This window comes from Cinclus cinclus, chromosome 20 (assembly GCF_963662255.1).
Source record: "Cinclus cinclus chromosome 20, bCinCin1.1, whole genome shotgun sequence".
Classification (NCBI taxonomy): domain Eukaryota; kingdom Metazoa; phylum Chordata; class Aves; order Passeriformes; family Cinclidae; genus Cinclus; species Cinclus cinclus.
In genome coordinates, this window is record NC_085065.1 from 2283979 (window position 1) to 2311004 (window position 27026).

Below are 27026 nucleotides of genomic sequence, written 5' to 3' on the forward strand. Positions count from 1 at the left end.
CAGCTTTCCTGGTGAGAGACGGTGTCAGGGAGGGGATGCTGGCCCCAAACACACTGCCTGTCTTTTCTTAAGCAAACAAAATTGCCAGGATACTTCCAGAGAAAAACATTGTTGTGTTCATTATGGGGCATGTTTATCATTTAACATCAATGCCAGCAAGTGTTAATGCCAGAGATGTGTGTTATTCTAACAGGGGTTATAAATTTGGTGTGTTCTCTATGAATCAGGAGAATTCTCAGCTCTCCCTGGCACGTTTGCCTTGCTCAGCAGCAGGGTGGTGACAACCTGAACATCCCCCCATGTCCCACCTGTGTCTGCAGCACCTGGGCAGGCAGGAGGGAGCCCTGGCACTGCTGGGTGACCTTTCCATGTGCCTATGCTGGAGGCTTGTTGCATATAAATAAATATTTTACAATATTTATTTTATTTTATAAAATTATATCTTAAACCTACTACTTTAGCTAAGTACAGTTAAGAGTTTGCCTAATAGGTTCCCATAAGAAAAAATAAAATAATAAAAATCAGTAAGGACAACAATCTATTCTAATAAGAAAACCATTCACACCTTTAAAAACAAGAAATCTATCCCATAAAAATATGCAAAAAATATATATAAACATATCTAAAAAGAAAAAGTTTAATAAACATATACAATAGCCATTACCAACAAATCAACTAAATTCCATTAAATTGCTAACTAATTAAATTTAACACAGTACTTTCTAATATTTCCTATAAATGACAGAAAGAAAAAAAATAACTTTTCTACATAAAAAAAAGGCACCAAACTAAAGTGCCATCTAATTACATTACAACAGAGGCTCTAGGTCAAATCCTGCCCTGGCTGGGTGCTCTGCAGAGCTGGTGCTCAGCCTCTCAGCCCTGCTCCTTCCCTGCCCCTGGAATGGTTCTGCCTGCTCCACCTCCTGGGCCTGCGTTGGGCTCAGAGGGGCACCAAGGGCTCTCCATGATTTTCCAGCTTTTGTTTGAAGCGTCTCACTCCGTGTGTGAGGTGCAGTCTTCAGTCAGGGACCAGAAACTGGCTCTGCCAGGAGAGCAAGGAAATCCTTCTGCAAACAGCCACTGAAACTGGGAGTGCTGAGGGCTCGCTGTGTGCCTGTCAGGGTCATTCATCGCTGCTGGACAACTCCTCCAAAAATGGCTTTTCACACAAGTGTCTGAGAATAACTCACTGTGGAGAGATCCAGCGCCTTTCCTGCCGTGGAAATCAGCTTGCACTGACGGCCACGCTGGGCAATTTCCTTCTCCCCATTTGGGCTTTGCCTTTCCCCATCACTGCCTTCTGTGCAGCGCTGGTAAAGAGCAGCCCTGGCAAAGAGCAGCTCCGTCCCCGATGAGGGAGGGAGGGCTTGTGGGATCCCACTTTGGGTCTGGCTGGTCTGGCAGCACCCACAGCCCAGGACAGGGCTCCTGCTGACACGGGAGACCCTCACAGACCTCAGCAGGCTGGTGAGGCAGAGGGGAAGGGATGAGAAGCGGTGCGAGGGTCCCAGCCACGGTGTCCGTGTCTGCTGGGAAATGAGCCCAGCCCAGGCTTTGAGCCATACAGGAGCCTCAGCCTGGAGAACTTGTCCTGAGGCAGGTGCTGAGTGTTCCCACAGGTGTGGTGGCTCTGGCACAAGGACATTCTGCTGTGTGCTGTGGCATGGGAGAGCAGAGACAGGAATCGGGGAGCAGCCGAGGTCAGCAGAGTGCGGGCAGGGGCCACAGCCATGACTGCCAGTGAGGAAGGGACACCAAACATCCCGGTGAATTTAGGGCTTTGCGGCCATCAGAAAATCAGCCTGGGGGTGTGGTGGGTGTTAAACACACTCCTGGGGATGCACCAGTGGGGTGGGGGACACGGGCCGGGCAGAACCCAGAGGTTGTGTTGATTGCAGACATGAACAATAAAAGTCTCTTGGAGATTGATGATGAACGTGAGCAGAAAATACAACCTGGTGGTACAATTTTCAATCAGCAGCCAAAGCTGTGTGTGTGCCTGGTTCCCAGTCATGTTTTGAGCAGATATTTATTAATGGTAATTAGCACAAGTTGTTCAAATGTGTCTGCTAGAAGGCAACATCAGCATATCTCACACTGCTGCCTTTCCCAGGGAGGGCTCAGTGCAGTACCTGGGAACAGTCCTGCTGCTTCTGTAATGAGATCTTTATTATTCTAATAATCATCATGGATGGCAATAATATTTTACACTTACAAAGAAAGCTTATTCTGAAAGGATCCCCACAGGCCTTCCAATCCTCTTCACATCCTGCAAAGGCCAGAGACTCTGCCCAAGAGATCCCAGGCTGAAAACCCTGGGTGTAAATTAGGAAGTCTGTATTCCGTGGATTAAAGCAAAAAAGGAAGGCAGTGGTGATGGATTAAAGCCATATTAGTGGCCAGAAGAATTGAAGCCCCAGAAAAGAGACACTGGACACATCTTGCTCTCGAGGGACATCTCTCCAAGGTGAAACACACGTTGAGCTGGTGAAAGCAAGGGACAAAAAAAAAAAAAACCAGACAGGGAAATTAAAAATGAATACATTTTAAATGGAAATGACAGGTTAGAAATGATTGTACAAGAAAGCCCAAACTTGCAGAAATGTGGTGATAAGGAAAATTTGGAGGCCACATAAAAGAGGAAGAGGCCAGATGCTGGTAAAGAGATCTAAGGAACTGAATTGCTGCAGCAATGAATATGCAAAAGGAATCAGCACAGATGGAGATGAGGTGGAGAAGGGAGGAGAACCTCATCCTTCAAAATAAAGGGGGACAGTGAAAGTAAGAGGAGTTGGTGTCCAAGCAAAACAGGGCAGAGCATTATGAAAATGAAATGGGAGAGAAGAAAGGAGACTGTTCTCAGGCAAGATACAAAGGGCAAAGCTGGAAAAAAAGGACAGCAGAAAGGTGCCTGTGGTCAGAGACTACAGAGGAAATTCTTAACCAAGAATTTCCTGTCAGGGAAAGGAGACACAGTGAAGAAAGGAAAGGACAAATGTGAGCAGGAGTGTGAAGAGGAGTAAAACACATCAGAGCACGTAAATGGGTCAGCGTGGAAGGGTTGGGGCATCAGTGGCTGAACAGCAGCAGCAGAAGAAACAGAGGAGATGTGAAGGAGCTGAGAGAGTTAAGGGACAGGGAGTGGTTGAGGCTGGTCCTGGGGTGTGCAGCCTTCAAGGGGTGTACAGGTGAGGTGGGAACGTGATGGAAAGAGGAGAAAACCAAGGGAATCGTGGCAATGAAAATGTGTCATGGTTGTTCCCAGTCTGGGACAGAATGGTAAAACAGGTTCTACTGAAGGAATGTTTACAATGAGCTGAAGATTTGCAGGGTTGGAGCTGGAAATGGGTAAAGGCCCCAGAATTAGTGTTAGTGGAGGAATTTTGTCATCAGAGGGATTTGAAATCCCTAGGAAACAGCAGCTTACAGAACATCTCCCAGGTCCCTCTGGTGCCTTGGACATCTCATGAGTTTCTTTCCCCAGCAGCCACTCAATAAACAAGAGCCACCACTTACACTGAGGAGCTGTGAGGCTTCACAAAATGCTCCTGGGACACAATGACCTTGGGTGGGACGAGCACAAAAGGCTTCAGGTGAAATGAAATACCAGGACAAAGGATGGATGATCTGTGGGTAAACCTCCTCAGCTCCCAAAGGAAAGCTCTTACAAATTCGGGGAAGTGTTTAACAAAGCCTGACAAGCTCAAGGACTTTGGTTCAGCAGCAGCATCTCAAATTCCAGGTGTAAAACTGTTTGGCTCTGGATTTTCAGGATTTTCAGGGGAGGGGACACCACAATTGACTGAATTTAGAAAAGTCCTCTTAGGAATAAGCAGAACCTGGAAGGAAAGAGAGCAACTTATTCCTTAGGCTGTGCAGCCAGGAATGTGGCGTTGCTTAGGGATGGGTTGTGTTTCCTGCACTCCTCTTACCCCCCAAACCCCCCAAAACAGCAACAGAGACCCCAACATCAAACCCTGAAGTCTCAGCCAGGGGAGCTGGGGGAGCCTGAGGCACTCACAGGCTCCTGCAGGCAGAGCTGGCTGCAGGCTGGTGCTGACTGACAAGGAGGCAGCTGCCAAGAGGAATCTGTAATGGTTTGGAGATGCTTCCTTTTCCCTCAGTGCAGCCACTAATTTGAATCTCTCTCATCTACTCAGCTGCCAATTTTTGAAAAAAAATCCTTGAAGAATCTTAATTATCACAGGTTCTTCTGCCATTCTTTCAGGTGGGGTTGGAATTGGCCATTGGGTTATAAAGTTATTGCAGGAGAATCAGGGAAGGAATGAAAAAGTGGTTGGTGTTTTTTTTATTTTTCCCTTGGGAAACAAAGCTGAAGGAGATTGATCAGCAAAGAAGTACAACTTAGAGGTCAAGAAGTGCAGTGATGAAGGGAGAACTGTCAAGTGTCAGAGTGAGTTACATGTTAAAGCAAAGGGAAAAGGCTCTTTGGTTATGTAAATGAAATGAGGAGGAGAAAAAGCAAGTGAGGCTACTGCAGAATGAGGGGGATGTGAAATTACAGCCATCCTCAGTAGGACGCCAAAATAAAAACAGGCCTTGTCTCCCATTTTTAATGATGTGGATGATGACCAGGCTATCAGAAGGACAGAGACAGATCAATACTCCAGGGAATACTCCAGGAGCTGAGGCACAGCCCCACAGGTCTGGGACCAGCAGCAGCACTTCAGGCTCCAGGGGTTCTACATGTCCCCTGGGGGTGCAGTCAGGATCTATCTGTCCAGAACCCAGCTGAAATAATTCCCACATCAGACTGAAAAGCCTAAACCTGCCCCATGTGAAAAAAATGGAATTTCGACCACATGCAGTATTCCAGATAATGACTTTTTATTGTTTTTTTTGTTGTTGCTGTGTGGATTTTTTATTATTTTTTTAAATTTTATTCTGTTTAATACAAAGCCTGTGTAAGAGAGGGAGGTTCAGGGCACCCAATCATACAGATTTCAAAAGGTACTTAAGATTAAATGCTTTAAACACGTCTGTGTTTGTTTCCATGTGAACAACAGGAAGGAGGGAGGGAGGGAGGAAGGAGGAAAACAAGCTGTTGCTGCAGAGAGCAATCCCACTTTTGTATTCCCAGGGAAAATAAGCACCTCGAGTCATTCCTGTAGCAGCTGCCACCCCAAATCCAGCACTCCCATGCACCAGGGCAAAAGTAGAGTCTGGCATAAAGCCTGGCAGTTTGGCAAATGAAAAATCTGATTGTTCTGATGCATCTTCAGCAGTCTTTCCTTCCTGGAAATCTATTTGTCTGTCCCTGAAATTGAGAGGCAGAAATGGGGAGGGCAGACTGAACAAATTCCAAATGGTTTGGTTTTACCCATCCCCAGAATTGCAGGAATTTAGACCAACATGAAGATTTTTTTCTACAGAACATAAGAAAAAGTGAATAAAGTGTTTCTGACACTCTTGATCGTGCAATTGATATTCCTGAGGTTTGGGCAGCTCCATGAAACTTCCTGCTTCCAAAAGCTGATGGTGCTTCAGGCAAAGGGTTGTGTCAGAGCCACTCAGCCCTAGGGGCCGTGGCCAAACACAAAATTCCACAATTCCAAAAAGCCACAGAATTCCCCTCTCCACCCTTTGGATCTGGAGCTGTTGTGCTAAAACTGGAGTCAGTGCTCTGGTGCTTGCAAATCCTGAATAAAAGTCCAGGAGTTTTACTGTGTAGGGTATCCTGATTTACAAAACTAATTAACTTGCTGATAAATTTAAAAGTATCTACAGGGAGCTCATTAAGGGGGAAAAAAACAATCTCATGAATGGTGGAGTTCACAAAGCTTAACCCCGAGGTGAGGAACAATGAGCCAAACTAAATATCACTCAAGAAAACTCCAAAGCAGCCACAAGTAGTTACACCCAAGGAAGGAGCTGGACACTGAGAGACTCTTGGGTCACCAGGGCACCTCTGCAAACAGGTTCTGCTCTGGTTTGTTTTGGAAGAATGTTTCTTCCAGACTGCAGTTCTCTAGTCCTCAGAGTTGTCTGCTTTTTGCCCCAAGAGTCAGGTTTGGGCTGTATTTCCCTACAGTGCTCCCCAGCTTTGAGTTATTAGCACTTTATGCACTTTTATTGAGATTTTACATAGAAATATTGAACAATATTGACTTTAGGGGTAGCCCTTTAGGAGCTCTGGCAACTCCTCCCAGCTTTGCTCTTCCCTTTACAAGATCTTTTCTGTCTTGTCTTTATCCAGTTCCTCCCTCCCCTTTTAATTCTCCTGTAATCCTCGTTTTCCTCGGCAGCACTAATGAGTTCCTGATGTGGCACCGTATCGAATGCTCTCTCCCAGCCCCCAGAGATAGTATCGAGCATGTTCCCTTTGTCTAAAAACTCCATTACCTTATCAGAGAGAGATATCAGATTAGCCTGCCACAATGTCCCTTGGGTAAAGCCTTGCTTCATCCCAGCCTATTTCCCACTTAGAGCCACAGCTTTAATTACTTCTGCCTACCAAATCTATTTCAAAGCTTGCATCAAGCTGAGCTGCTCTTTCAGACTCCAAACCCCACTGTTTGCCCTTCCACATCAGGGCTCTTGGACTGGGGCAGAGGTTCTCTCCCAGCAAGGGAAGGGTGCAGTGGGGTGTGCTCCCTTCTGGGCTATGGGGCTTGGAGTCAGGAGGGGAGATCCAACCTCCTGGAGGATAAAAACTCCTCCCAGAGGGATTTTCTGAGCGGCTGTGGCTGCTGGAAACAGGCTCAGAGTCACCTCAGCTGTGGCACCATAACATGAGTTTTAGGATCCCTTAAGGGACTCCGAAGCTGCTGCTCCTCTCAGGCATCTGAGCTGAAAGGTCTGGCTGAGTGGACCTCCCTGTCCCTATTCCTGCTCAAATGAAACCCAGTTTATGGGTTAGAAAGCTGTTTGTCTGAGGAGATCCACCCCAGAGCTGGGCATCTGTAGAGAAGACAACAATAAATAGCCTTTCCCCAAGCCTGGGTTTGTTCCTCCCCAGGGGCAGGAGCTGCATCTCTGAGCTCAGGAGCCTGTAAGAGCAGAGATCAGGACAGTGAGCTCAGAGCCACATGCACATATCTCCGTCCAGGACAGTCCCTGATGCTCTCCTCAGTGCCACCAGAGTGAAAAAGGCATTTTCAAGGTTCAGCTCACCACTGCCAGAAAACTTCCCTGCTTCAAAAGGAGTCTGAGCAGCCCAGCTCCAAGGGCCATGTCTGTATCAGAGGTGTCACAAAGCACAGCCTTGGGAGTCAGGGATCGTTTCACCCAAATTCCAAGTGCCACGATGCTGAAAGAGCCTCTTGTTGGAAAAAGGTCAGCTCCCTTATTCCTCGTTATTCATTATCTTTTCATATCCCTCTGCCATCAGCTGTTAGAAAAGCTATTATTGCAGCACGTTCAGTGGTGAAATGGATGAAGTTCTCTTCTCCCCCCATGCTGTGACCTCTGTGACAGCTGAGAATAAAACTAATGACAAGAAATTATAGAGGTGTTGCTGGATATTGCCAGAGGAGTGATAAAATGTGATGGCAGTTAATAGAGCATGTTTAAATGACACAAGGCAACTGTTGTGTACCAGGAGACACCCAGATGCTCTCAGGAAGAGACAGGAGTTGTTGCAATAGTAAGCAGAGAGGACTCCGTTTCTTCCTGCAGAAAAAGTCAACTCTTTATTCACATAGCTCATATTTATAGGAAATATTAGAAGGCACCCCGTTAAACCTAATAAACTGAAATTCAGTTTATTGGTCAGTAAATGGCCTTTGTGCCTGTCCATCAAACCCCTCTATTTCTGCATAGGTTACATATTTTGTTCACTGATTTTCTCTGATTTGTTGTTTATTACAGGTGCATACAGTTCTCTTACCAGAATAATTTGTTGTTCTAACTGCTTTTTACTCTTCTGATTCTTTCTTCTTGGAACTTACAGTCTGAGCTGGTAATTCAGCAGAGCAAGGCCTGATTTTACAAGATATTACCTATGTGCAACAAGCAGTGGCACCCTGGTGCTCAGGGCCAGGGCTGTGGTTCCAGCTGTAACCTGTGTGCTGCTTTGCCTCCTCCTGCACAGCCTGTGCTGCTCCCACCCTGCAGCCACCAAACCCACACCTGCTGCACAGGTGTGCCCTGAAATTTGGCTTACTTAGACACAGACAAAGTTAAAAAGATACAAGCAGGTCTGTTTAATGAAGGGCCTTCAGGTACATTTAAGGCAGATGAAACCTCCCCAAGGGGCTACACACAAGATGGACAGTGGTCACGAGCTTTTTGGACAGATATAAGTTTTGTCTATTTGCAGTCAGGAGCTAATTGTCCAGTTACAACTTCAGGTAATGAAGCAATATTCCCCAGTCTTCTCCCCCCAGTTTACTTTGTTCATACTTTCTGGGGCCTGAGGCAGAGGGTGGCCTTGGTTCTCAGGCTTAGGATTGTTATGTCTGACCAAAATATGAAGACAGTAACTAACACTCCATCTGGAGTTCAGAGTTATACACTAATGCAGTGCAGGATCTGAAAACTATAGAAGCTAAAATCTTAAAGCATCACTCTCACCTTGCCAACCTCTGTGCCAGCAGCAGGTCCTTGTGGCCCTCTGCAACCCAGCCCAGAGCAGCAGAGCAGCAGGGATGGTGTCCCCAGTGCCCAGCTCAGGTCTCCCCTGTCCTGGTGCCCGACAGAGTGCCACGAACCTCCCGTTAGTCACTGTCCCCCCCTGTGGCCTTTCAGGGGCTGGAGATGCTCTGAGGACACGTCTGGCTTGGCAGGAGCAGCGTGGGAACCGTGGGTTTGGCTGCTCCAGACAGGCAGAGGGGGTTTAGCAGCTCCTGGATGTCTTTGTGTTTTGTACAACACATCCCAGCAGTACCAACAGAGCCCTGCCACGGTGCAGGCAGAGTGAAGCAGACTCCTCCTGACAGATTGCTGCTCCCGTGTTTGCTTTGTCAGAGCATGTACAAACTCCCTGTCTGCAGAGATGAGATAATCACAGGCTGTTGGGGGATTGGAGTAGCTCTGAGTATGTTCAACAAACATCAAGGACAGCAAATCTGAGATGCTGGAAAAAAAGGCTCATCAGCATATCCTGTTCACTGCTGATCCCACTGGAGGGTGGGGGGCAAAGGGCAGGCCCTGCCTGACCCCTCATCAAACTGAGATTACCCTGAGACTTCAGTGGTCCTTCATCCCACTCTCGTAGGTCCTGTCACACTCTGGCTGTGAGGAGCTCAGTACCTGTGATTTTTGTCTCTGGCTTTAAGCCGGGCTCTCTCAGACCCCTTCATCCCTCTACTGACTGACCTGGCCTTGCAGAGCTCAGCTCATAGCTGGACTCCTTGAGCAGGGCTTGCTCCATCCAGATCATTCTCCGCTGTGGACTGCTCTAACCACTAATCTCAGATATTTTAGGCTGGACTTTCTTAAGGAATGACCTCCTTTAAGTCTAACCACAGATTTGGGAAGCTTGAGACATTTCTATCAGAATGAATCTACTGTTCTTTTTCATCTCCTCCACCCTCTCGCCTGCCTTTGGAAGGACAACACTGTGGGAGTGTTGTGGCTGATCAGCTTGAGGGTTTCAGCACAGGGCTCATGAGATGTAGTGCAAATCACAGCAGAGAGGGAGGGATGGCCATGGCTGCTCTGTGAGAGACATCCTGGGGCAGGGCAGCCCAGACCAGCACCCTGCAACATCTGTGGATGACTGCAGGTAAAATCCAGCTCCTCAACAGGATCCCACTCCTGCACAGGAGCAGGGAAATCAGAGGGGAGGGTAAATAAAGCACAGCAGAACTCATCTCCCATTCCGAAGAGCAGCAGCCCAGAGGCTGCGATCTCTAATTAAACAATATCTCCCATGAACACAGGCAATGAGGGTGACATTTACCTCTTGTAGGCTATAAATACCCAGCCATAATGCAAACATTTCTAATCAGTGATTAGGGGTGAGGTTATTTTCCCTGAGGTTATAAGTGAGTGTTTGTTTATGCAGAGTTAATGGGCACAATCATGCTGGAGGTGCTGGCCAAGGATTTGGAGCTGGTGGCTGCACCAGTGCTTTGGCACCACACTGGACTAGGTCACCAGACTTGGGAGGGCATCCCAGGCCCTCCAGGAGAGCCTCCAGCTGAGCCCTGCAGAGCTTTTTCCAGGGTCAATGAGGCAAAGAGCAGAGTGGTGACGGTCCAGCCCTGCATGGCCTCTCCTGCCCTGAGCCAGACATGGGGCACTGTCTGTGCTCTGGGGTGGGCATGGGGCTCTCCTGCCCACCTTGCTGGGGCATCCCACCCCTCACATGGGGTGAAAGCTGGGAGGGACTGAGTTTGAGATAATAGCTGACAGAATGGAGGGAGGAGACCTTTGCCCAGAATACTTCCAACCCCACCAGAGGCAGACACCGTGCCACGGTGCCGAAGTCCTCTTTTTGGCAAAGCCCTCTTTTCCTGCCGCCTTCTGCACAGAGATGAGAGCAAAACCAGTGGGGAATGAGCATTGTGACAGGATCTGGGGAGGGCGAGGTGTTTCTCACAGTTCCAGCCTTTCCACCCCAGCCCACGCCATGGCCTCAGCATCGTGGAGAGCACGGGCAGGGAAGTCCCAAGGGACGTGAGCAGGTTCCTGCCCAGTGACCAGCAGAGCCCAGAGCCCTGCCAGGGATGCGGGCAGCTCTGCAGAAGCAGCTGCTGTAATGGTTTGTGACAGCTCCTGTCTGTCCCCAGGGAGTGACACGCTCCAGCATGGAAGCAAATCCAGAAACGGGGCTGGGAGAGCCGGGAGCCAGCAGAGCTCAGGGAACTCCTGTGCCCACAGCATCTCTGCTGACATGTCTATATTTTATTCAATATGTTTTTTCCTCCTGAAAGTAGAAAGCTGGAGGAACTGAGACAATGGCCTTTTCAGAGACGTGGCAATAAAATGTCTGGGCTCATCCCCCCCTGGCAGGGCAGGGCTGCAGGTCCCTGCATGGTGACCCAGCAAAGCAGCAGCTGGGCTCAGCACCCCGAGAGCTTTTCTGGCCTGTTCACGTGCTCGTTGTTCAGCTCTCCATCATCTGTCGCACCAGTTCAGCCTGGAGTTTGGTGTTGCACAGTTCTGGCAGTGGCTGGTGGCTTTTTGGGCTAAGGTTGTGACTAATCCCTATTCCCTGCACAGAGCAAGGAGGGGCACGTCCCACAGAGCTCCACTCTCCTGGACATGGCTCTTCTCAGTGCCATTGATGCTGATGGAAAGTGCTGTTGGCAAAAAGGCCCAGCTCTGGTATCCTGGTGCCACAGGTGACCACAGAATAGGGTCAGAGACCAACCCAGAGCAGGCTCTGTGCTGTGAGGACCTGGCAGGGCCTGTTCCCAACCTTTCTCCCTGGCTGCATTCCCTTTGCACGGATTGTCCTCTGACCAGGAGCTGACAACTTGGTATCACATCACTAGGTGTGACTTCCTGACAGGTCCTCCAAGACAATCAACAGAGAATGTGGAGAACTTGAATTTCAGCCCTAAATATCCTAAATAAAGCAATGGTGACTGAGCGGGAAACACATAAATAGGATGTAGGCTGGGTTTTGTTGTTATCTACCAGCAGCTGGGTTTAGCTGTGCTGAGAGAGCCCTTGGAGGGAGATCAGCAGTTCCAAGAGCTGCTGGCCTCCTCCCCACACCTGGAAACCGGTGTCTCTTTCCAGACCCTGTGCCTTGGATGTGCACTAAGCTGGTAAAAATACTCTGAACACTGTTTTCCTTGGAAGCTGAATTCCCAGAGAAAGGAAATCTACCATGAAAAGTGTCTGACACTGCCCAGGGAAAGTGCTAAAGTTAATGCTGGAAACAGAGTGCCCCTGGAATCAAGAATTCCTGGTGCCTTGCCAAACCACACGGACTCCAGTGATAGGCACTCCTGCTCAGTGAGAGGGAGAGGGAAAGCAGCGAGCAGAAAATCCTCACACAACCCCAGAGCTGAGCTGTGCACCACAGTGCCAGCATAGCTGGGGGTTTATGCAGACAAGAAACTGTGAGGCTGAGGAGGGACTTTGAGAGTGGTAAAATCATCTGAGAGAGCAACACAGGGAGCTCTGCCCATCCCTGCAGGTTTGCAGGTGAACTCCATGGCTCTAGGTGGATGTGGGAAATGCTGCACACAGCACAAGCTACATTTGATAGCTTCTTTTGCCAAGTCACGCGTATCCAGTGTTCTTCTTTGGGGTAATTTCTCCTCTTTTCTTCCTTACATGCCACAGTGGGGCCTCCAGCTCCACTTAGAGGGCAGCAGGACACATAGGGAACACCCAAAAGACAAAAATCCCCTAAAAATTATCTGCTATAACACATCAGTCTGAAATATGTGAGGGCTGGGTGATTTCAGATGACCTCTCCTCTCCTCTCCTCTCCTCTCCTCTCCTCTCCTCTCCTCTCCTCTCCTCTCCTCTCCTCTCCTCTCCTCTCCTCTCCCTTCCCCACCAGTTTTTACTCCCCGACAACTCCACCTGCCCTAAGGTGACTTTATCCAAACCAGACAGAAACACCTTTGGGTTCCAACAGCCCAGGTGTTCTCCACCTTCCCAAGCTCTTCTGGGCCCTGGCTGCAGGAACTTAGCATTTATATTGCTGCATAATAATATCACTGCTTTATATCCAAAGCCAACGTCTCCGTCACAAGAGTTATTTCCCCCGCTCATCCAGTGAATAGCAGCGCTGTTGAAGAGGTAATGAGAAGATAAATTGTGCAAGGCAGCTGACAGCAGGAGCATGAAATGATGTTTCTGAGGCTTGCTGTCCTCAGGGAAGGAGGTGTCGCAGGCTGGTGCTGATTGCAGCCCAGCCGGGCTGGGGCAGAGCTGGGATTGCCCTCCTGGATCATCCCCGCATTCCTCAGGGAGGGCTGGAGGAAGTTCAGCAGGGACTGAGGGATCTCCTCCTTGGAAGTGCCCTTGAAGGAATCAGCGATCACAACGCTGCCCTCCTGCCCTGAAGCAGGCCAGGGGCTGGGAGGGGGGGCACAGCCTGCCCGCGGTGCTGAGGGTCACCAAACGCAGCTCTGCCAAGTGCGGGAAGGGCTTGGGATCACCAGGGAGGGACAGGCAGAGGCAGGAAAAGCTGTGGCTGGTAGACGGGAATTGCCACGGGAGTCAGCAATGCAGAGATCATCGAGGATCCGCTTCTGAAAGCAGCGGCAGCCCGGGGGGAACAGAGACCACCCAGCCCAGGGGTGGCTGCTGGACCCTGGCACTGGGAGCCCCCTTCAGCCACAGCCCCCAGCCCCAGGGGCACGGCACCCCCTGGCACAGCCCTCAGGAACCAGGTGGGCATTTTCCAGGGCTATCCCATCACTGGGATGGCTGGGGGAACAGCTCCCTGGAATGTGCTGGGCAGGGGCTCTGGGAAGCACTGGGGAGTTCCTGGAAAGCACTGGGGAGTTCCTGGGAAGCACTGGGGAGTTCCTGGGAAGTGCTGGGGTGTTCCTGGGAAGCACTGAGGAGTTCCTGGGATGCACTGGGGAGTTCCTGGGAAGCACTGGGGAGTTCCTGGGAAGCACTGAGGAGTTCCTGGGATGCACTGGGGAGTTCCTGGAAAGCACTGGGGAGTTCCTGGGAAGCACTGAGGAGTTCCTGGGAAGCACTGAGGAGTTCCTGGGAAGCAGTGTGGTATTTCTGGGAAGCACTGGGGAGCTCCTGGGAAGTGCTGAGGAGCTCTGAGAAGTATGGGGAGCTCCTGGGAAGCATGGGGAGCTCCTGGGAATTACTGTGGTGTTCCTGGAAGCAGTGAGAAGCTCTGGGAAGCAGCGTGGTATTTCTGGAAAGCAGTGTGGAGCTCTGGGAAGCAGTGAGAAGCTCTGGGAATTACTGTGGTGTTCCTGGAAGCAGTGGGGTTTTCCCGGGAAGCAGAGTGGTGTTCTTTGGGAAGCAGTGAGAAGCTCTGGAAAGCAGTGGGGTGTTCCTGGGAATCACTGTGGTGCTCCTGGGAAGCAGTGGGGTATTTCTGAGAGGTGGCAGGAAGCTCTGGGACCCATGGGTTGCACAGGAGCTGCTCTCAGCTGAAACCTGCCCCAAATCTGAGCACAGGAACCACTGAGCAGGTGGGGAGTAGCTCTTAGAGCCCAGATCCTCTCCCTGCCACAGATGTTGGCTCAGATCTGGGTCAGCCCCTTCCCTTCAAGGATGCTGATTTTACACTTCTACCCAAGTGTTTATTGCTGTGGAATCATTGGGTGGCTTTTCCTGTCCGTGCCACACCTGGTACTGAGGAGTCTGGCAGGGACAGTGCTTTGCTCTGCCCTTGCAGCTGGGTTGGGATGGTTTTGCACCACAAACCCACCACCTGCTGTGTGGAGAGCCCAGCCCAGGAGCCACCAAACAGGAGCACAGCTGAAATATGGGGTTTTTTGACAGCAAATGACACCAGGTGTACGTGCTGAGCTCTTGGTGAGCTGATTCCAGCTCCCAGCCATCTGTGCAGCCTCATTTTTCTAAGCCTGGGGGCTTTCGGTGCTTCAGCAGCACGTGCAGCCTCAGCACTGCCTTCCACCCCCTTGGCACCAGCCTGGAGCAGTGCTGTGACTGCCAAAATGTGGCAAGGACCAGCTGTGGGAATGTTTTGGCTGGTCAGTGCCCCAGTTTAGTTCAGTTCAGTTTCCTCACAGCCTGGATCAGGATGGAGGAGCAGGAGATGGGTCTGGAGAGAGAAAAGAGGCCAGCAGTGCTTCCCAACATCCAGTCCAGTGCCTCCTAGGGAGAATCCACATTGCACCAGCACCCTCACTGTCACTGGGATTCATGGGATAAATGGCACACAGCATTTGTCAGATTATTTGTCACATCATTTACCACATCTACACCACAAATGACAGACATAGCTTAGCACGTACCAGCTCTTCATGTACTTTGTTTCTTCAGTGACATTTTCTTTCTTACATTCTCTGGACATGATCCGAGTAAAGAAACCAGAACAAACACATGTGGTTCTAAACAAAAGTATTGTCCAAGGGAGGGGAGCCCGGGTGTAGAACTGGGGAATAGCTACATGAAAGGAGACTGTGAGTGTGTTTGGTAGAGTTTCATGAGCCTGATTTTGGAGAACCTTCCTCAGGGGACGGGCTTTGCATCTGGACAGAGGGTATTGCAGTGTGTCAGCATCTTCATCCCATCCCATCCCATCCCATCCCATCCCATCCCATCCCATCCCATCCCATCCCATCCCATCCCATCCCCCTGCCCCCCACCTCTGTGCGTTGAGATCAGGAACCTGATCTGGCTAAAACTCGATGACAAAAGCAGACAAATGAAAAAGCAGAGAGACCTTCCTGCAGGATCCTATAAAAACAGACACAAGGGAGGGATGATTATCATTTCCCTGAGGGCTGAGGAGGGAGCAGGACCCTCTCCTCCAGTGCCTTCACCCCTGGCACCCAATTAATCCCACCACAGAACTGCTTTGCTTGGCCTTGGTGGGTTTGGTGCAGAAATTAAATGAAATAAACCCTGATAAAATCCAAGAAAAGTTGTGTTCCAGCAAGCAGAGCTGAGGATGAAATCTGCCAATGTAACTATTCCCATGGAAGGCAGGGAGTGAGTAAATAAATGGGAATTGCTTTGCCTACAGGAGAGAGCTCACTCTGCTGTAAATCCTCTGCCAGGTCCCCCTTTCCATACAGGAAAACAGTAAATATTCCAGGAATTATCAAGGGGTTTTCAACCACACGTGGTAAAGAAACCCCAACTGAGATGGGAGGAAAAAAATCTGAGGTTGAACCCAAACCCACAGGTTCAAAATAAATAAGCGTTGTTGTCCTTTGTTTGCTTTTTGCCTTGAGGGCCTTGGAGCTGCCAAGAGCTGTGTATGTGCAAAAGAGAGGCAGTGATCTTCTTTAATTAAAGATCAATGAGATTCCCACCTAATCAAAGGATTACAGAACCTGGGTCTTGAAAGATTTATGATGAACTGCTTGACCTCCAAAACTGGGACAACTGGACATCCAGGGGATGCTCATTTTCCATGGAAAGGGATACCAAGATCCCACAGCCACTATTGCTGTTTTTAAAGGTGTTCCTTCCATAGATTTTACAGAATTTTCCAAATGAGACTTGTTTGAGCAGACCTAAATAATGATAAATACTGTAACTTATTGTCAGACAGACTCATTATTCAGAGATGTTGACTGTGCCAAGCAATCTGGGACACTGGAATCGAGGCAGCTTTCCTGGAATACCTGGACTTTAAACTGTATTTTTTTTCCCTTTAGCGGTAATCCCATATTCCCAATATCTAAGTTGCTCTGAGGCTTACAAGCATTAGGAAAATTAAAATTATTTTTTAAAAAAGAGTTTGTAATTTCAGCTGTTTTGAGTTGGCCAAACAGAAAATTTCTAATCACAATGTATGGAAAAGGATTGTTAAAATTAAATATTTATTTTTAAAATAGTATGAATGTATAAAGTCTCCAAGAATCTGTGCTTCATACCAGGTGTTGGTCAGAGTTCGGATGTCTTGGGAAAATTGAGATTGTGCAGCCTGGAGATGAGAAAGCTCTGGGATGGCTTTGTTGTCACCTTCCAGGACCTGAATAAAGGGCTCCAAAAAATATGGCGAGAGACTTTGGACAAGGGATAGAGGGACAGGACACCGGGAATGGCTTCAAACTCAAAGAGGGCAGGGCTGGATGGGATGTGGGGCAGGAATTGTTCCCTGGCAGGGGGCGCAGGTCCTGGCACAGGGAGGAATTCCCAGAGCAGCTGTGGCTGCCCCTGGATCCCTGGCAGCGCCCAAGGCCAGGTTGGACACTGGGGCTGGAGCAGCCTGGGACAGTGGAAGGTGTCCCTGTCATGGCAGGGGTGGCACTGGATGAGCTTTGAGGTCCCTTCCAACCCAAACCATTCCAGGATTCCCTGATCTGTCCTCAGCCCCTTCAGAGACTCTGTGCCACCTTCTCCCTTTGCTGGAATTGAAGCACTGCCAGAACAGAGCAGGGAATTCTCAGTAAAAAGCAAGACTTTGACACTGTCACACCCAGATCTTTCTATACAACCGCTATTTTGAAAGCCACACTGTAACGTGACTACTGTTCGACTTAAGCGGATACTTAAAGTTAACCATCTGCTTAATTACTGATAGGATTAGGATTTCAATAGAGCTCTCCGTTCTTCCCTAACACGGAGCCACTTTCTTTGTGCCTTAATAAAGCACTTTTGGCCATGGTTCATTTTAAGGGCTTGATTAGTGCCGGTGACTTCTTTATCTGCTCAAAGATAAGACTCTGATCAGTGTTAGATTGCATCTGGATCTTAATTGTCCTGAAAGCACTGGCCCAAAGCCACGTTTAGCACTTGACAGGCGTGCAAACGAGCCTCCATCCAGGGAAAACAAAGCGCCAGGAATCAGCAGAAGGGTGGGATGGATTTCAAACAATCTCATCCTTGCTCCTGGCCCCTCGCAGGCACTCGTTGCTGTGTCACGTCAAGAGAAAGTCTTTGCTTCTGTGCCCAGACACCTCCAGGCTGGCCATGCCTTGGTGACAGATGAGGAGCAAGTGCATTTCCATGGCTTTAGAGCGATTTAAAGCCGGTTAAGGACCTCCGTGTATTTATCTGCATCGCCGTGCTGCTTGTAACACCGCACAGTGGTTTAGGTTCTCGGTCCTGAGGCTGGGCAAGCCCGGCTGGGCTCTGGGCAAGCTGGGAGCCACCCTCCTCTCCAGCCCCGGATCCTCCTGCAAGGATCTGGGACACGACCGGGACTGAGCCAAAGCCCTTGGAGAACAAATAAGATTGTTTAGCCTGTGATTATGCTCGGCGGGCAGCAGGGAGGGGGTTCAGCTCTCTGCTGTCTCTCTTCAGTCCCAGAGAGGGATGGGACAGCCAGCTCCTGCTGTTTCCTAAGGGAAAGCGGTGACCAGGGTTGGATTTCTGCTCTCCAAGTGCTCTCCAGCACTCCTGGACTCACTTCTCACAGGGATTTCATCCGCAACTTTTTCTCTTTATACTTTGCGGAAGAGGGAAAAGCCAGAGCAGGACTTTGTGTTCCCATCCCTTCTCCTTTCTGCCAATACCACGGGGCTCAAAGGGACCGTGTGTTACTTCCAGAGGTATTTGCATCATTATCTCAGCACTCAGAACGTGCAAGAGCTGGCTGTGTTCCACCAAAGATTGCATTTAACTAATCCTGCTTTAGACACCCGGACTATTTATACCTTCTGGAATCGACTCCATCTCCAGCAATGCCCTTTAAAGGACACGTTTCTTCTCTCCTGACCATATGTTTTCCCGTGAGTGGCACATTCTGGATGTGTCTCCAAAGGTTGCCATGCAGGGCTGCTCCCCCGGCTGCTGCTGTGCGCTGCTGGCTGATGATAGTGGTGCAGCCTGCTCAGCTGCTGGATTTTTGAGGAAATCAAGCCATATTTATCCAATTTGTGTTTCCAAGGCAGTGTGAAGCTCTCAGGCACAGAGGGTATCCCAGGCACTCGTCAACACCAGCCAGGTTTGTGCCCTGAGCTCTGCAGAACTTTCTCTCCCCGACAGAAAGTTCTTGTTCTTTCTCTTCATTTGGATTTCTTCTAGTCCTTTCTCCACTCCTTTGCCCCTGATTTATTCTGGAACATGTGAGAGAGGGCAGCAAGGGATTAGGTGAAAACAATGAAAATCAGAGCAAATAAAGCAGGAAATGCTACAGAGGGATGCTGAACTCCAGCTCCAGGTGAGTTCAGACATTCCCACCTGGCTGAGGGCACTGTGGCTGCTGCTCTCTGGAGCAGAGCCTTTGCTGGTGGGGATCCCCATGAAGGAAATGTCTCTCTTTCAGAACCCCCTCTGCTGAGCCAGCCAGGCTCTGGGAATAGCAGGAGAAGCTGCCCTTTGGACAGATTTCACATTCACTGGCCAAGAGAAGGAAAACTCATTCCTTTTTCAAGCCAACAGCCTGTCCGGAGATACTCCAGAAGGCATCAGGTGCCTTGGAGAGAGAGAGAGACTTGGAGCTCTCTGTGACCTTTACCTTCACCACGGTGCTGCTGTTGTTAAAAAATATCACTTTAAAACCAAGAACGGGAAATATTTTTCTCGTAGCTTTGTTTTTTTGCAAATGCCCTTTTTAGCTGGAGCTGCTTGAAAACAGAAGTTGCATTTTCCTCCTGCCAAGCTGTGCCCTGCAGTTTGCTTTGGCAGTTTGGCACTTGGGAGGAGCTGCGGGGATGTGCTGGGAGGGAGGCATATGTTGGTGTGTAGGGAGCTCGTGAGTGGGCCTGGTTTCCATGTTCCAGCATGTGGGAGGAGGAGAATCCACTGTGAATGAGTGTGTGATTTGTGCAGCCTTTCAACATGGGAGACAGATTTTTGTGAGTGAACCCCGGGCCCTGTTGTACGAGAACATCCTCCTCATACTCCCATTTTTACTCAGATATTTCAGATATCTTCCACCTCGCAGCTTGGTGGGCCTTGCTGATTTTTTATTTTTTTCTTTGTTTTTCTCAGCCATAACCTGCAGAACTTCAGTTCCCATTGCAGCCAAGTGTTTTCCACCTGCAGCTGCACATGGTGGAGATGTACCAGGGGAGTTTTGGGATGGATTTTAGGGAAAGGTTCTTCCCCCAGAGGATGCTGGGTGCTGCCCAGGGAATGGACACAGCTCCAAGGCTGCCAGAGCTCCAGGAGCTCCCAGGGATGCTCAGGGTGGGATTTTGGGGGTGTCTGTGCAGGGCCAGGAGCTGCACTGAGTGTTCCTGGTGGTTCCCCTCCAGCTCAGATCATTCTGTGATTCTATGATTCACCTCCTACTTGTTTTCTTAGATTCCATTTAAGCCTTCATCTCACATAAGATGAGATAGTAAGATAACATTCCTTAAAATAAGGAATAAACACAACCCAAGCTGGAGAAAAAAAAAAAAGGGGACACAAAGCAGCAGAAGATTGAACTGAAGTTTCCAGCACCACGTCACTCACACAGCTTTTGGATACTTGGTGGATATCTGCAGGTGAAATCCCTGCCTTGAACACTGCTGGGACAGAGCAGGGGAGGCTCTGGGGCTTGTGAGAAGCATGAGGCACCAAGTGGCAGCTCCAGGGGTGGCAGGGGAAGCCCTGGTGTGGTGTCCAGGTGACCCTGGCATCTCTCTTGGCACTGCCAAACCCAGAGTGCAAATCCTGCTGAGGAGCCTGCAGCAGCTCCAGGTGTGAGAGACACCAACCTCCTGCCTGTCCTTGCTGTGCCAGCACCTCCCAGAGCACCCACAGCACTGGGAGGGTGCTGGGCACCCCCTGGCAGGCTCTGCTGATGGGGCTGAAGCAGCAGGGTCTGCCCAGGGATGGGCCTGGGGGAAGATGAGTTAATCAGAGTCTTTCAAATTCCCTTTGGTTTCTTGCTCCCTAAAGTTTCCAGCACCTCCAGCGTGATGTTGCAAAGTGCTGAGTTCCAGTGGGCTGCCACGGCCACAGAATCAGGGAGTCATTCTGGTTGGAAAAGACCCTTGAGATCCCCAAGTCCAACCACCTCGTTCACCACTAAACCTCATCCTCCTCATGTGCCGCATCCTCACGTTTTTTGAACCCTTCCAGGGAGGGTGATCGACCTTCTCCTTGGACAACCCATTCCAATGCTTGACCACCATTTTTGTGAAGGAATATTCCTAAATATCCAATCTAAACCTCCCCTGAGGCCGTTCCCTCTCCTCCTGTCCCTGTTCCCTGGAGTAGAACCCGACCCCCCAGACTGTCCCCTCCTGTCAGGAGTTGTGCAGAGCCAGAATTTCCCCCTGAGCCTCCTTTTCTCCAGGCTCAGCCTCTTTCCAGCTCCCTCAGGTGCCCCTCACCAGGAGATTGTGCCCTCACTGCCTTGGCTGGGATGGAGAGTGACAGACCTGGCATTGAACTGGGCTGGGGGAGCATTTCCAGTCCCCTCCTCCTGTTGTGTGACCAGGTTTTCCACCTGCCTTCATGATCTTCCCCCCAGGTAAACCAGGAGCTGTTCCAGCTGCCTTTCCTCCCCCACCAAAGGAATATGATTAATTAGCAGCTGATTTGTGCTTGCAAAATCCTATTAAAAATCCCCTGTGTGACACAGAAAATCTGCCCCGAGTTTTCCGGGGCTGCTCCTCAAAAGGAATAAAGCCTGGCAGGTGTGAGCACACCTGTTCTGGGCTCAGGTACAACCTGGGCTGGCAGCCCCCACCCGGCCTGCCAGGAGAGTCTGGGAGCTGTTTGTGAGGCTTGGGTGGGTGGAGAGGAAAAGCCGACATGGAAAATAACAGTTCCATAATCAGTGCAGGATTTGGATAGTGTGGGGTACTAAAGAACAGGGCCATTCACCGCTTAATGAGGATTAAAATAACTCCTGAATAGCTGCCTTATTCCCTGAGCATCCTGTTCAATGAATGAGTCACAGGATTACTGTTGAAAAATAGGTTGGAGTGGTAGAACAAAAACCTGACATAATGAATATCAAACGGAAGGTCTGGGGACAGCCTTTCATTTGGCATTTCCAGCCCCTCTAATGACTGACATGCTGACTCTATCCATCTTAACCCTTGGGTTTGTCTCGTTTGCCCCTCGTTTGTCCACTTTTAGGGGTCAGCGTGCTTGGGGAGTGCCAGGCAGGTGCAGAAACACTCTGTGAGCAGGATATTCGCAGCACAGGAGTATAAAGGGATCAGCTATCGGCTCGTGTACACAAAAGGCAGCTGGGGTTTAAGGATCTATGAGGATAAATATTGCTGTGTTCATCATCCTGGGCACACCTGGCTCAGGAGGGGCTTTAGGCTTCGCTCCCCCATTCCTGGGCTGCACTTTGCCGCTGTCACTGCCCCAAATCCCTGGAAAAGGGCTGGTGCCTGCTCCCCTTCCCAGCTCTGCTCGGCCACCAAGCAGCTGAAGGACGTTTGCTCAAGGTTTCCCCTCTGGAATACAAATTGTGAGCAGAAAATGCCGGAGGGGGCCGGGGTGTGATGAACGAGGAGCTTTGTGCTGGAAGTATTTCTATTTTCCTCAGCAGCTTTTGGGCTGCTTTCTTCCTTGCCTTCTGTCTCTGCAACCTCCTCAGCTCCTCAAGCCCTGGAAAGGGATTTTCTCTTCATTAGTGCAGATATCAAGGAGGTTTCTTGTCATCAGCACGACAACCGCTGGTTCCACCCTGCGCTGGAAATCTCAGCAGTTTTGGTGACAAGACTGGAGGGGCAGAAGGCAAAGAATTGGTTTTCATGGAATCATTTAGGCTGGGAAAGGCTTCTAAGTGTCCAGTCACTAACTCATGGCCCCAAATGCCACATCCACCCATTTTTAAAATTCCTTCAGGAATGAGGATTCCACCCCTGTCGTGGGTCCCTTCAAAGGCTGATGGTTCCTCTTTAGGTCATTTCCTTTTTCCTGTTAACTACAGGAGGAGCAGCTCCCAATACTTTAATAAGTTCTCTAAAATGAATGCAAAGTACAGCATGACTGTCAGAGTGATCATATATCTGTATTACAGTTACAGATATATCTGTAATGCAGTTGGCATATATTAAAAATATCCCTGCTTTGCAGTTTTCATAAGGAATTTTATTAGGAAAGACAGACTGGAAAATGTGGCATTTTCTTTTCATATTCTGACACTTGATTTTTTTTTTTCCATTATAGAACACAATAAATCAAGTTTTTTATTAGTAATATTCCCATATGAAATCCCTGAGACTGAAAAAAAATAGGCTCTGGAGAAGACTAAAGCCAGGTACCAAAGGAAAGGTTAAAGCCGTGGAAAAAGAAGGATTTCCTAGGCAGGAACTCTTTGGGGGCTATTTAGAGTGTTCTTGAACAGTTACCCAGAGTTTTGCACTTTCGTGCCGATAATTCAGGTGATGGTTGTGGTTTAAACCCAGCTGGGAACAGCCCCACGCAGCCAACAGGATGCAGGGGTGAGCTGGAAGGCTGAAAGTGAGAATACTTGTGGATAGAGGCAGTTTAATAAAAGAAATAAAATAATAAATTGTAAATTAAAAGGAACGCGACTTCAGGGCGTGTGTTTGCAAAAGAGTGGGAGCGCTGGTTTCCATTTTTCCAGTGAAACATCTCACTCTTTCTGCTGGTTATTTTATCTGATCGCTCATCCAGCTGCGCTCAGAAATTTCCTTTTGTGGCCTGGCAATTCAGAGCCCTGTGGCTCCTTTCTTCCCCTAATGGAGTTTCCTGGTAAATAGCTTTGAACTCAGATCCTTGTCTCAACAATAGATAAGCTTCTGCCTAACTGGCACTTCACAATTAACAGCATTATCTTGTTAAACCTGAAGAGGTGTGGGAAGGCTCAGCCATCATTTTAAAGTATTTTATTGCTTAGAAAGTGTTTACAAAGGGCTACAGAAGTGGTAAATGAAGCCCAGTGCTGCATTCAGATGCTTGATTAGCTCAGCCACATAAGAAAAAGCCAATAATTCAGGTTCTGACAGGGTTGGATGATATTGCTGAAGCAGCAGCCTCAAAACACCTGAGGTTTTTGGAAAGGGAAGGGGAAAGGGAACGGGAAAGGGAAAGGGAAAGGGAAAGGGAAAGGGAAAGGGAAAGGGAAAGGGAAAGGGAAAGGGAAAGGGAAAGGGAAAGGGAAAGGAAAGGAAAGGAAAGGAAAGGAAAGGAAAGGAAAGGAAAGGAAAGGAAAGGAAAGGAAAGGAATGATTTTAGGTGAAATAATCAGAAGATGATGGGTCCTATTCAGGTGCAGCTGTCCTCAGCGAAGAGCTGATTCCCCCAGGAGTGAGGTTGTGGGAATAAGCGACCCGTGAGAGGAGGGTGAAACCTCTGCTGGTTCCCTTCTGGAACAGTTGGTGTGTTCAGGTTGTGTCTGTTCCTGTTCTAAAAACCAGCATTTCACACCTCGAGTGTCCCCATCCCTTTGTCCCCTCTCACCAGGCAGAACCAGCAGGGATACAGAACACACAGAATTTGGGATCTGGGTGTTTCCTGCTGTTTGATCTGTACATGATCTTTGCTGGAGCCAGGCTGGAAGTCCTTGCCCTCCTTAGCATGACTGCAGCCCACGTCTGGCTGGAGCCCAAGGGACGGGCACAGGACCACGGGCTCCTCTGAAAGCTTCTGGAAGGATGGAAAAATTCATCTGGGGAAATTCATCTTCCCAAGGCTTGCAGGACAGAAGTGTCTGCGGAGAAATCAAGTCATGCTCGATGAACTTATCAGCTGTAAATGTCAGGGAGAGGTCATCGAGAAATAAACCGGGCTCGTTCTTCACTCCCTGCTTTGCAACCTCAAAGATAGATGGAAGAACTCATAAATAAGGCAATAACCGGGGGGAAATCTCCGCCGGAATTCGCGCAAGGGGAAGATGAGGGAGCGATGCGCCCTTGTGGCTGAGGAGGCACCAGCATCCCGGGATGCAGGCCAGGAATGGGGGTCCTGCAGGAGGAACATCGGCAGTGCTGGGACCGCTGCCGGGCTCCCAGTACAGCAGAGCCACGGCTGAACTGGGGCGGGTCCAGCAAAGGGCCTGGAGGATGCTGGAGGGACTGAGCCGGGGCTCCCCAGCCCGGAGAGGAGAAGGCTCAGGGGGATCCCGTGATGAGCTGAGGGGTGAGCAAAGAGTGGAGCTGGTCCCTTCCCAGTGGTGGCCAGTGCCAGGGCAGAGGGAACAAACCCTAACACACAAAATTTACCCAAACATCAGAGTCACCTCCCTCACTGTGCCGGTGGCTGGACGCTGGAAAAGGATTTGGAGAGAGGACACAGTGTCCATCCTCAGACTCCATGGGGTCACAGTCGGGATTGTTCAGCTTGGAAAAGATCTTTAGGATCATCCAGTCCAGCCACCAACCCCGCAGCACCTCCATGGTCACTAAACAATGAGGTTTAGTGCCCATGTGTCACCCCAGGTGCCGCATCCATGTGTTTTTTGAACACTTCCAGGGATGAGCAGGAATCTGTAACGTGTTTGCTGGGAACCAGGTGAAAATTAACCCATCTGATCCCATAGCTCTGAAAAGCCTCCAGACAGGTACAGGGATCCCAGAAATATCCTTTTTTTGTTTTTTTTCTTATTTGTCCCCCTTCCTCTGGTCTGGTTTTCACATTAAATTGAAATTTGACTACATGGAAGAATAGAAACTGAAACAAAGTCACAAAATGAGTTCCTGCAGAATTTTTCCTTGGTGAAACTAATGAACAGCGGAGGATTCAAAGGAAAATGCAAACTATGGAAATCTGTAAAGCATTTATTTAAGGGCATTTGAGGTGTCTCTGTGGATCTGGGCTCCTCTCAAGTTCTGTCCATCTTGTGCTGGCAGCCAGCCTTCCATTTTTCCATCTGTCTGAGATATATGGAGTGCCTGGATTCTGGATGTAGCAGGAAGCAGGTGAAAATGCCCAGTCTGTAGTCACCTGAATAAATAAACTCTGATTTTAACCCTGGTTGCACCCAGGCATTCCCCATATTGAGGGAGAGAGATAAATAAGCAGCCAACACTCAGAAACAAATCATGGCTACTTAGCCTTATTTTTATTATTTTTGCCGTGATTTATGGCCACGGAGAACTAATTCATATCAAGGATCATGACCTTAGCAAGGTTTCCAGCAGTTTCCAGATTAATTAGAGAAGCAGGTTGTTAATGAACCTGCCTGGGGCAGAGGCCATGAGGGCTGAGTGACCATGCAGGGACTAAACATCAGGGGAAGGATGGCCTGATGTGGTTCTGGATTTGGTTTCTTTGTTCCTGGTGGAAAAGGAATTTGCTTATTAAATTTGCAGGTGGTATGAAGCTTGGATGATCGTAAGTCTATTAGAGAACAGGATTAGAATTTAAAATGTTCTTGACAAATTGGATAAATAGTCTGAAAATAAATTGATTAAATGGAGAAAAATGAGATGCTTCAGGCTGAAGCAGGAATGCTAAAAAAGCCTTTTCAGTGTTTGAGAACAATTGGAGGGTTCTTTGGGAAAGCATTAAGGAACCATAAAGGATCACAGACTTTACAGAAACCAGGAAAAGAAAAAGATCACATTTGTGTGAACAAGAGAAGCTGACTGGGCACAATCCTGGCATTCCTCTCTGTCCTGGTTAGGGCTCTCTCAGAAACACATTCCAGACTTGAGGAGGATCTCGGTCATTGGGGACACAAGGTGCTGGGATGACAGGGACCCAAGGCAGAGAAGGTTTTACAGGGAAGCAGGGAAGGAATGGTGTCAGCATAGAGGATAAAGGAGCACACAGTAGCTGTGGTCACAATGAGCTGTGGCAGAAATAAGGGGGATTCTCTCCATGTCCCTGGAAGACAGGAAAGAAGGAATTGGTCTGAAAAACAGAAAGGAAGAATCAGAGACACAGATCTTCTGAGGAGACAGTAAAATATCCATGGCAGATTTGGGAATAGCAGAGTAGCCACTGTAGTAACCCCCTGCACCAGCAGAGCAGGACAGGAAGGATCCCTGAGATCTCCTCTCACCCTGCACTGCTACAGCTCCATCCATGTTGGAAAGGTCTGGACAAGGAGCTCATTCCTTATTGAAAACTAAAGCTCGTGGATTTATCAGGAGTCCCTTTTCTGATAATTTCATTGCAGTGAGAAGGAGACAGAGCTGTTTTCCACCCAAGGGGCAGTTCTAAGCCCCAGTTCCAGCAGTAGCTCTGCCATGGTTTGTTTCCCCTGCACTGGGTGCCTCAGTCTCACAAGATTCCCATTTCCTGGGGAGGGATCCAGAGTTCATGTGCAGCTGTTTTGATGCCTGGAGAGGCTCCCAGGAACAGAGGCTGGGCACTGACAAAGGAATAAAGCAGGGATTTATTCAAAGGATTCACCTTGGACAGTGCAAGAGCCCGGCCGTGGCTCCAGCCAAGATGGACCCAAGATGGACCCAAGGTGGACCCAAGATGGACCCAAGGTGGACTCCGAGTCACGAGTTCTCCCACTTGGATCAGTTCTGCTCCATTCCCATCTTGGGCTTCACTGTCCAAGCCCAGCTCCAGGTTCTGCAGTCCCATCCTCCCACATTGCTCTCCTCAAGTCGCTGCTGTTTGCACTTTTTGGGGCTGAAGCTGCAGCGCTGTCCTTGGTTGTGGGGCTGGAAAAGGATTGTTTTGTGTGCCTGAGCTGTGAGGAGAAC

The 27026-nt window shown here is 49.2% G+C and overlaps 1 protein-coding gene across 1 annotated transcript in view; it reads left to right on the forward strand.

Moving 5' to 3' along the window:
- Positions 1 to 27026, forward strand: part of SHISA6 (shisa family member 6) — a 187264-nt gene that overhangs the window by 138802 nt on the left and 21436 nt on the right. The gene's annotated exons all lie outside the window — the stretch shown is intronic.